Source organism: Nycticebus coucang, chromosome Y, assembly GCF_027406575.1.
Source record: "Nycticebus coucang isolate mNycCou1 chromosome Y, mNycCou1.pri, whole genome shotgun sequence".
NCBI lineage: Eukaryota > Metazoa > Chordata > Mammalia > Primates > Lorisidae > Nycticebus > Nycticebus coucang.
The window spans coordinates 12,801,055-12,810,626 of record NC_069805.1 but is presented as its reverse complement, the minus strand read 5'-3'; positions in this window follow the sequence as shown (position 1 = coordinate 12,810,626).

Genomic DNA, 9,572 nt, shown 5'->3' with positions numbered 1-9,572 from the left:
AAAAGATAAAGGAGAAAAAAAAAAAAAACTGATCCCATAGAGATACAAGAGATCATCTCTGAATACTACTAGAAACTGTATGCCCAGAAATTTGACAATGTGAAGGAATTGGATCAATATTTGGAACCACACTCTCTCCCTAGACTTAGCCAGGAAGAAAAAGAGCTCGTGAACAGACCAATTTCAAGCATTGAGATTAAAAATAAATAAATAAAATAAAAAAGGTTCCAACAACAACAAAAAAAATGCCCTTGTTTAGATGGCTTCAAAGCAGAAATCCATCAAACCTCAAAAAAGAGCTTACTGGAGAAATTATTCAAAAAAAAATTGAGGAGGAAGGAATCTTCCCAACATGTTCTGTGAAGGACCCCAACCTTTCCTGATACCAAAACGAAGAAAAGTCCCAACCAAAAAGGAAAATTTCAGACCAATTTAAGTCATGAATATAGATGCAAAAATTCTCAACAAAATCCTAGCCAATAGATTACAGATTATCATCAAAAAAGTCATACATCCCAATAAAGTAGGTTTCATCCGAGGGATGCAAGCCTGGTTTAACAAAAACAAGTCTGAAAATGTTATTCACTGTATTAGCAGAAGTAAAACCAAACACTATATGATCATCTCAATACATGTAGAAAAATAATTTAATAACATCCAGCATCCTTTTCTAATTAGAACATTTAAGAGTTTAGGCATAGGTGACACATTTCTGAAACTGACTGAAGCTATCTATGACAAACACACAGCTAATATTTTACTGAATGGAGTAAAAATGAAAGCTTTTCATCTTAGAACTGGAACCAGACAAGGCTGTCCTCTGTCACCTTTACTATTCAACATAGTGCTGGAAGTTCTAGCCAATACAATTAGGCAAGACAAGGAAATCAAGGGAATCCAAATAGAAATGGAGGAGGTAAAATTCTCCCTCTTTGCTGATGACACGGTCTTATACTTAGAGAATCCCAAAGACTCAACCACAAGACTCTTAGAAGTCATCAAAAATTACAGCAATGTTTCAGGATATAAAATGTCCACAAGTCAGTAGCCTTTGTATACACAAATTACAATCAGGATGAGAAGCTAATTAGGACACATCTCCCTTATTAATAATTTCAAAGAAAATGAAATACCTAGGAATATACCTAACGAAGGAGGTGAAGGACCTCTATACAAATAATTATGAAATCCTCAGAAAGCAAGTAGCAAAGGATATAAAAAAATGGAAGAACATACCATACTCATGGCTGGGAAAAATCAACATTGTTAAAAAGTTTATACTTCCCAAAGCAATCTACCTATTCAATGCCATGCCTATTAAAATACTAACATCATACTTTCAAGATTTGGAAAAAAATGATTCTGCATTTTGTATGGAACCGGAAAAAAATTCTGTATAGCTAAGTCAGTTCTTAATAATAAAAATAAAGCTGGGGGCATCACCATACCAGATTTTAGGCTGTAGTACAAAACCATAGTGGTCAAGAAAGCATGGTTCTGGCACAAAAAAAAGAGACATATGCACTTGAAATCGAATAGAAAACCAGGAATTGAAACTAGCATCATAGAACCATGTAATCTTCTTTATCATTATTATTATTATTATTTATTAAATAATAGCTGTGTACATTAGTATGATCATGGGGCACCATACACTTGGTTCATAGACCGTTAGACACATTTTCAAAACACTACTTAACATAGCTTTCCTGGTATTTTCTTAATTATTTTGCTAAGACCTTTACATTCCACATTTACTAAGATTCACATATACCCTTGTAAGATGCACCACTGGTGTAATACCATTAATCCTCCCCCTTCCACCTACCTGCCCCCTCCCTCCCCTCCCTGTCCCCCTTCTCCATATTCTTAGGTTGTAACTGGGTTATACCTTTCATGTGAAGGTCCTACATTAGTTTCATAGTAGGGGTGAGTACATTGGGTACTTTTTCTTCCATTCTTGAGACACCACTAAGAAGAATAAATTCCAGCTCCATCCATGTAAACATGAAAGAGGTAAAGTCCCCATCTTTCTTTAAGGCTGCATAATATTCCATGGTGTACATATACCACAACTTATTAATCCCTTCGTGGATTGATGGGCACTTGGGCTTTTTCCATGACTTAGCAATTATGAATAGGGCTTCAATAAAGATTCTGATACAAATATCTTTGTTATGATGTGATTTTTGATCTTTTGAGTATATGCCCAGAAGAGGAATTACAGGATTGAATGGAAGATCTATTTTTGGATCTCTAAGTGTTCTTCATATCTCTTTCCAAAAGGAATGTATTAATTTGCATTCCCACCAGCAGTGCAAAAGTGTTCCCTTTTCTCCACATCCACGCCAACATCTCTTGTCTTGGGATTTTGTGATGTAGGCTAGTCTCACTGGAGTTAGATGATATCTCAAAGTAGTTGTGATTTGCATCTCTGTGATGATTAAGGATGATGAGCATTTTTTCATATGTCTGAAGGCCATGCAACTGTCTTCTTCTTCTTTTTTTTTTTTTTTTTTTTTTGTGGTTTTTGGCCAGGGCTGGGTTTGAACCCACCACCTCCGGCATATGGGACCGGCACCCTACTCCTTGAGCCACAGGCGCCACCCGCGACTGTCTTCTTTAGAGAAGTTCTCTTCAAGTTCCTTGCCCAGCCTGCAATGGGATCTCTTGTTCATTTCTTGCTAATGCGTTTGAGTTCTCTGTGGATTCTTGTTATTAAACCTGTGTCAGAGATATAACCTGCAAATATCTTTTCCCATTCTGAGGGCTGTTTGCTTGCTTTACTTACTGTGTTCTTGGCTGCGCAGAAACATACCTTGGGTAAAGACTCTCTAGGTAATAAATGGTGTTGGGAGAACTGGATATCCACATGTAAAAGACTGAAACTGGACGCCCACCTTGCCCCACTCACAAAAATTAATTCAAGATGGATAAAGAACTTAAATTTAAGGCATGAAACAATAAAGATCCTCAAAGAAAGCATAGGAATAACACTGGAAGTTATTGGCCTGGGAAAAGATTTCATGAAGAAGACTGCCATGGCAATTGCAACAACAACAAACAAGAACAAATGGAACTTCGTTAAACTGAAAAGCTTCTATATAGCTAAGTAGACAAAATCCAAAGCAAATAGACAACCTACACAATTGGAAAGGATATTTGCATATTTTTAATTAGACAAAAGCTTGATAACTAGGATCCACAGAGACTCAAATTAATCCATACGAAAGAAGCCAAAAATTCTGTATATCAATAGGCAAAAGAAATGAATAAAACCTTCTCTAAAGAAGACATATGAATGGATAACAAACATGAAAAAATGTTCATCATCCCTATCTATTAGAGAAGTGCAAAACAAAACCACCCTGAGATACCATCTAACCCCCCCTAGAATGGTCCATATCATAAAAGCTCACAACTGCAGATTCTGGCATGGATGCGGAGCGAAGGGAACACTTTTACACTGCTGGTGGGACAGCAAGCTAGTATAACCTTTTTGGAAGAAAGTATGGTGATTCCTCAAAGACTCAAGCTAGAGCTTCTTATCATAAGGACACTTGTTCTAGACTGTTTATTGCAGCTCAATTTACAATCACCAAAATGTGGAAACAGCCTAAATGTCCACCAACCCAGGAATGGATTAACAAGCTATGGTAGACATACACCATGGAATTCTATTCAGCCATTAAAATTGGAGACTTTACATCCTTCATATTAACCTTGATAGAATTGGAAGACATTATTCTTAGTAAAGCATACAAGAATAGAGAAGCATGAATCCTATGTACTCAATTTTGATATGAGGACAATTAATTACAATTAAGGTCACAGTGGGGGTGGGTGAAGAAGAGAGCAGAGAGAGAAAGAAGGGAGGAGGAGTGAGGAAATTAAGAGTAGAGAGACAGTAAAAGGGAGGGAGGTGGGGCCTTGCTCTGTTCCACACCTTTTGGGGTCAAGACAGGATTGAAAGAGGGACTTTACCTAACAAAGGTAAGTAGTGTAACCTGACTTATTGTACCCTCAATGAATCCCCCCACCAAAAAAAAAAAAAAAGAAATCCATTCGCCTTGGCCTCCTAGAGTTCTAGTGTGAGCCACCTAGCCTGGCCTATACTAAACTATATTTGGCATTCCCAAAATGGCAATTGGTAATAGCAAAGGACTGAATGTTTTTGTACCCCCCAATTTGATTTTGTAATCCTAACCTCAATATGATGACAAAAGGAAGTTGGACCTGTGGTTGGAGCTGTCAAGAATAACATATGTGCCCTTTTCAAAAAATTCTCCCCCTCAGAGAACTCTCTTATCCTCTTTCTGCCATGTGAGGGCAATATTTGTCAGCATAATGCACCCCAGAAAACTTCACCTGAACCAACTGTACTGGCATTTAATCTTGAATCTCAACCTGCAGACCTGTGAGAATTAAATTTCTGCTGTTTATAAATGACCCAGTCCATTTTTACTTTGTTATAGCAGCCCTCATTAAGACAATAACACAAACATTTGATCCTCAATCCTAGAAAATACAATAAGTAAATTTCTACACTCTTTTTTTATTTTGCCCCTTCCATCCTGTGATTCTCCAAATTTTAAGTCAAAAGGAACATTTGAGAGAGGATTTTTGTCTACCAAACTTGGTAATAATGATGATGAGGATAAAATCCTTGACATATTTTAAAAGTTTCACTTTCAAAGTTAGTTATATACAAAGAAAATGTGGTTATTAAGTATCTATCTTTTTTATTAAATCATAGATGTGTACATTGATATGATCATGGGGCATCATTCACTAGATTCACAGACCATTTACCAAGTTTCACATATACCCTTGTAAAAGGCACCCCTGTTGTAATCCCACAAATCCACTTCCCTCTACTCACCTCCCCCCTCCCACCCCTACCTTTCCCCCTTCCTTCTATTTTGAGGTTGTAACTGGGTTATAGCTTTCATGTGAAAACCCTAAATTAGTTTCATAGTAGGGCCGAGTACATTGGTTACATTTTCATCCATTCTTGAGACACTTTACTAAGAAGAATATGTTCCAGCTCCATCAATGTAAACATTAAAGAGGTAAAGTCTCCATCTTTCTTTAAGGCTTCATAATATTCCATTGTATACGTATACTACAATTTATTAATTCATTCATGGATGGATGGGGACTTGGGCTTCTTCCATCACTTAGCAATTATGAATAGGGCTGCAATAAATATTCTGGTACAAATATATTTGTTATGTTGTGATTTTTGATCTTCTGGGTATATGCCCAGTGGAGTAATTACAGGGTTGAATGGCAGATCTATTTTTAGATCTATAAGTGTTCTCCATATCTCTTTCCAAAATGAATGTATTAATTTGCATTCCCACCAGCAGTGTAGAAGTGTTCCCTATTCTCCACATCTGCGACATCTCTGGTCTTGGGATTTTGTGATATAGGCTAGCCTCACTGGAGTTAGATGGTATCTCTAAGTAGTTTTGATTTGCATTTCTCTGATGATTAAAGATGATGAGCATTTTTTCATATGTCTGAGGGCAACACGCTTGTCTTCTTCAGAGAAGTTTCTCTTCAAGTCCCTTGCCCAGCCTGCGATGGGATCACTTTTTCTTTTCTTGCTAATGCGTTTGGCTTCTCTGTGGATTCTGGTTATTAAACCTTTGTTGGAGACATAACCTGCAAATATCTTCTCCAATTCTGAGGGCTGTTTGATTCTTTACTTAGTGGTTCTTGGCTGTGCAGATTTTTTTAGTTTGATTACGCCCCAGTAATGTATTTTTGAAGCTGCTTCAATTGCCCGGGGATCCTCCTCGTAAAATACTCGCCCAGACCGAGATGCTTCACTAAGAATTATGTTTTCCACACCAATTCAGGTTGGTACAAATGCTGAAAAATCTCCATTTTTTTTTTCTGAATAATATTCCATCGTATACATATCCATTCCTGGGTTGAAGGACATTTAGGTTGTTTCCAAATTTTGGCAAATGTAAATTGGGTGGCGATTAACAGCTTAGTCCAGGTTTCTTTATAATAAAAGTTTTTTTTTGTTTGTTTGTTTTTTTTCTGCATGATGCCCAGTAATGGGATTTCAGGATCAATTGGGAGGTCTGGGTTGAGTTCTTTGAGGTTTGTCTTTGCTTCCTATCAAAAAGGTTGTATTCATTTGGAGTCCCACCAGCAGTGTAAAAGTGTTCCTTTCTCTTCTACTCTGCACCAGCATCCGCAGTTTTTAGATTTTGTGATATATGTCAATGTCACTGGGGTTAGATGATATCTCAGGGCGGTTTTAATCTACATTTCTCTAATGATTAGGGATAATGAACATTTTTTCATATGATTGCTGGTCATTTTTCTGTCATCTTTTGGGAAGTTTGTAGTCAACTCTCTTCCCTATTAGTGTATGGGATTGTTGGTTTTCTTTCTTGTGAATTAATTGAACTTCTGTATGGATTCTTTTAAGTGTTTGTCTGATTCAAAATATGCAAATATCCTTTCCCATAGGGTAGGTTGTCTATTTGCTTTTGTGGTTGTCTCCTTAGCTGTACAGGAACTTTTCAATTTAATTAAATCCCATTTGTTTATTATTGCTGTTGTTGCTATTGCCATGGCAGTCTTCCTCATATTTTTTCCCCAGGCCAATATGTTACAGTGTTTTTCCTATTCTTTCTTTGAGGATTTTTATTGTTTCATGCCTTAAATTTAAGTTATTTATCCATCTTGAATCAATTTTTGTTAGTGGTGATTGGGGCAGGTCCAGCTTCAGTCTTTTACATGTGGATATCCAATTCTCCCAGCACCATTTTTTGAATAGGAACTCTTCCTCCCAGCGGACATTCTTGTTAGGTTTATTGAAGATTAGGTGGCTGTAAGTTGCTGATTTAATTTCCTGGTTTTCTGTTAAATTCCAAATGTCTGTGTCTCTAATTTTGTGCCAGTACCAAGTTGTCTTGACCAGTATAGCCTTGAAATTCAGCCTAAAATCTGGTATGGTGATACCCTCAGCTTTGTTTTTATTACTAAGAACTGCCTTAAGTATACAGGTTTTTTTCTGGTTCCATACAAATGCAGAATCATTTTTTGCAAGTCTTAAAAATAGGATGTTGGCATTTAAATAGAAATGGCATTAATTTGTAATTACTCAGGGAATTATAAACATTTGAAAAATGTTAATTCTTCCCAGACATGAGCATGGTATGTTCTTCCATTTATTAAGGTCCTCTGCTATTTCCTTTCTTAAGGTTACATAATTTTCTTTATAGAGGTCCTTCACCTCTTTAGTTAGGTATATTCCTAAGTATTTCATGTTCTTTGGGGCTATCTTGAAGAGAGTTGTGTCTTTCATTAACTTCTCATCTTGGCAGTTTTTGGCATATACAAAATAACTGACTTGTGGACATTGATTTTGTATCCTGAACTATTAATATATTTTTTAATGATTTTCAAGAGTGTTGTGGTTGAGTCTTTAGGGTTGTCTAAGTGTAAGATCATCATCAGCAAAGAGGGACAGTTTGACCTCCTCTGCTTTGATTTTGATGTCCATTATTTTCTAGTCTAATTGTATTGGCTAGAACTTCCAACAATATGTTGAATAGTAATGGTGACAGAGGACAACCTTGTTTGGTTCCAGTTCTAAGAGAAAAAGCTTTCAGTTTTACTACATTCAGTAAAACATTAGCTGTGGGTTTCTCATAGATATCTTCGATCAGTTTTAGAAATGTGTCACCTATGTCTATACTACTCAGTGTTCTAATTAGAAAAGGATGCTGGATATTTTTTCATTACTAAATCATAGCTGTGTACATTAATATAATCATGGGGCATCATACACTAGCTTCACAGACCATTTGACACACTTTCATCAAACTGGTTAACATACACTTCCTGGCATTTTCTCAGTTACTGTGCCAAGACACATTCCACATTTCACAAGTTCCACATACACACGTGTAAGATGCACCACAGGTGCATCTCCCCCCCTCTACACACCTCCATCCTCCCTCCCCTCCCTGTTCCCCTTCCCCCATTCTTAAGTTGTAACTGGGTTATAGCTTTCATGTGAAAGCCCTAAATTAGTTTCATAGTAGGGCTGAGTACATATGATATTTTTTCTTCCAATCTTGAGATACTTTACTAAGAAGAATATGTTCTAGCTCCATCCATGTAAACATTAAAGAGGTAAATTCTCCATCTCTCTTTAAGGCTGCATAATATTCCATGGTGTACATATACAACAATTTATTAATCCATTTATGGATTGATGGGCACTTGGGCTTTTTCCATGACTTAGCAATTATGAATTGGGCTGCAATAAACATTCTGGTATAAATATCTTCGTTATGATGTGATTTTTGGTCTTATGGCAGATCTATTTTTAGATCTCTAAGTGTTCTCCATATCTCTTTCCAAAATGAATGTATTAATTTACATTCCCACCAGCAGTGTTGAAGTGTTCCCTTTTCTCCACATCCATGCCAACATCTCTTGTATTGGAATATTGTGATATAGGCTAGTCTCACTGGAGTTAGATGATATCTCAAAGTAGTTTTGATTTGCACTTCTTTGATGTGTAAAGATGATGAACAATTTTTTCATATGTCTGAAGGCTACACGCATATCTTCTTCATAGAAGTTTCCCTTCAAATCCCTTGCCCAGCCTGCAATGCAATCACTTGTTATTTTCTTGCTAATACGTTTGAGTTCTCTGTGGATTCTGGTCGTTAAAGCTATGTGAGAGACATAACCTGCTAATATCTTTTCCCATTCTGAGGGATGTTTGCTTTCTTTACTTTCTGTGTCTTTGCTTTGCAGAAGCTTTTTAGTTCAATCAGGTCCCAATGGTGTATTTTGAAGCTGCTTCAACTGCCCGAGGCGTCCTCCTCATAAAATACTTGCCCAGACCGATTTCTTCAAGGGTTTTTCCTGCACTCTCCTTTAGAATTTTTATAGTTTCATGTCCCAAGTTTAAACCTTTAATTCATTGGGAGTCTATCTTAGTTAGTGGTGAAAGTTGTGGGTCCATTTTCAGTCTTCTGCAGGTTGCCAGCCAGTTCACCCAGCACTATTTGTTAAATAGGGAATCGTTTCCCCACTGAATGTTTTTAATTGGCTTGTCAAAGATTAAATAACAGTAAGTAGCTATATTCATCTCTTGGTTCTCTATTCTGTTCTAGACATCAACTTCTTTGTTTTTGTGCCAAAACCATGCTGTTTTGATCACTATCAATATGTAATATAGTCTCAGATCTGTTATCGTAATTTCTCCTGCTTTGTTTTTATTTCTGAGTAATGCCTTGGCTATTGGAGGCATTTTCTGATTCTATATAAAACGATGTATTGTTTTTTCAAGACCTTTAAATATGACAGTGGAGACTTAATAGGGATTGCATTGAAATTATACATTGCTTTGGGTAGTATTAACATTTTAACAATGTTGATTCTTCCCAGTCATGAGCATGGTATGTTTTTCCATTTGATAACATTTTCAGCTATTTCTTTTCTTATAGTTGCATAGTTCTTTTTATAAAGATCTTTCAGCTCCTTTTTAAGATAAATTACCAAATATTTCATCTTCTTTGGCA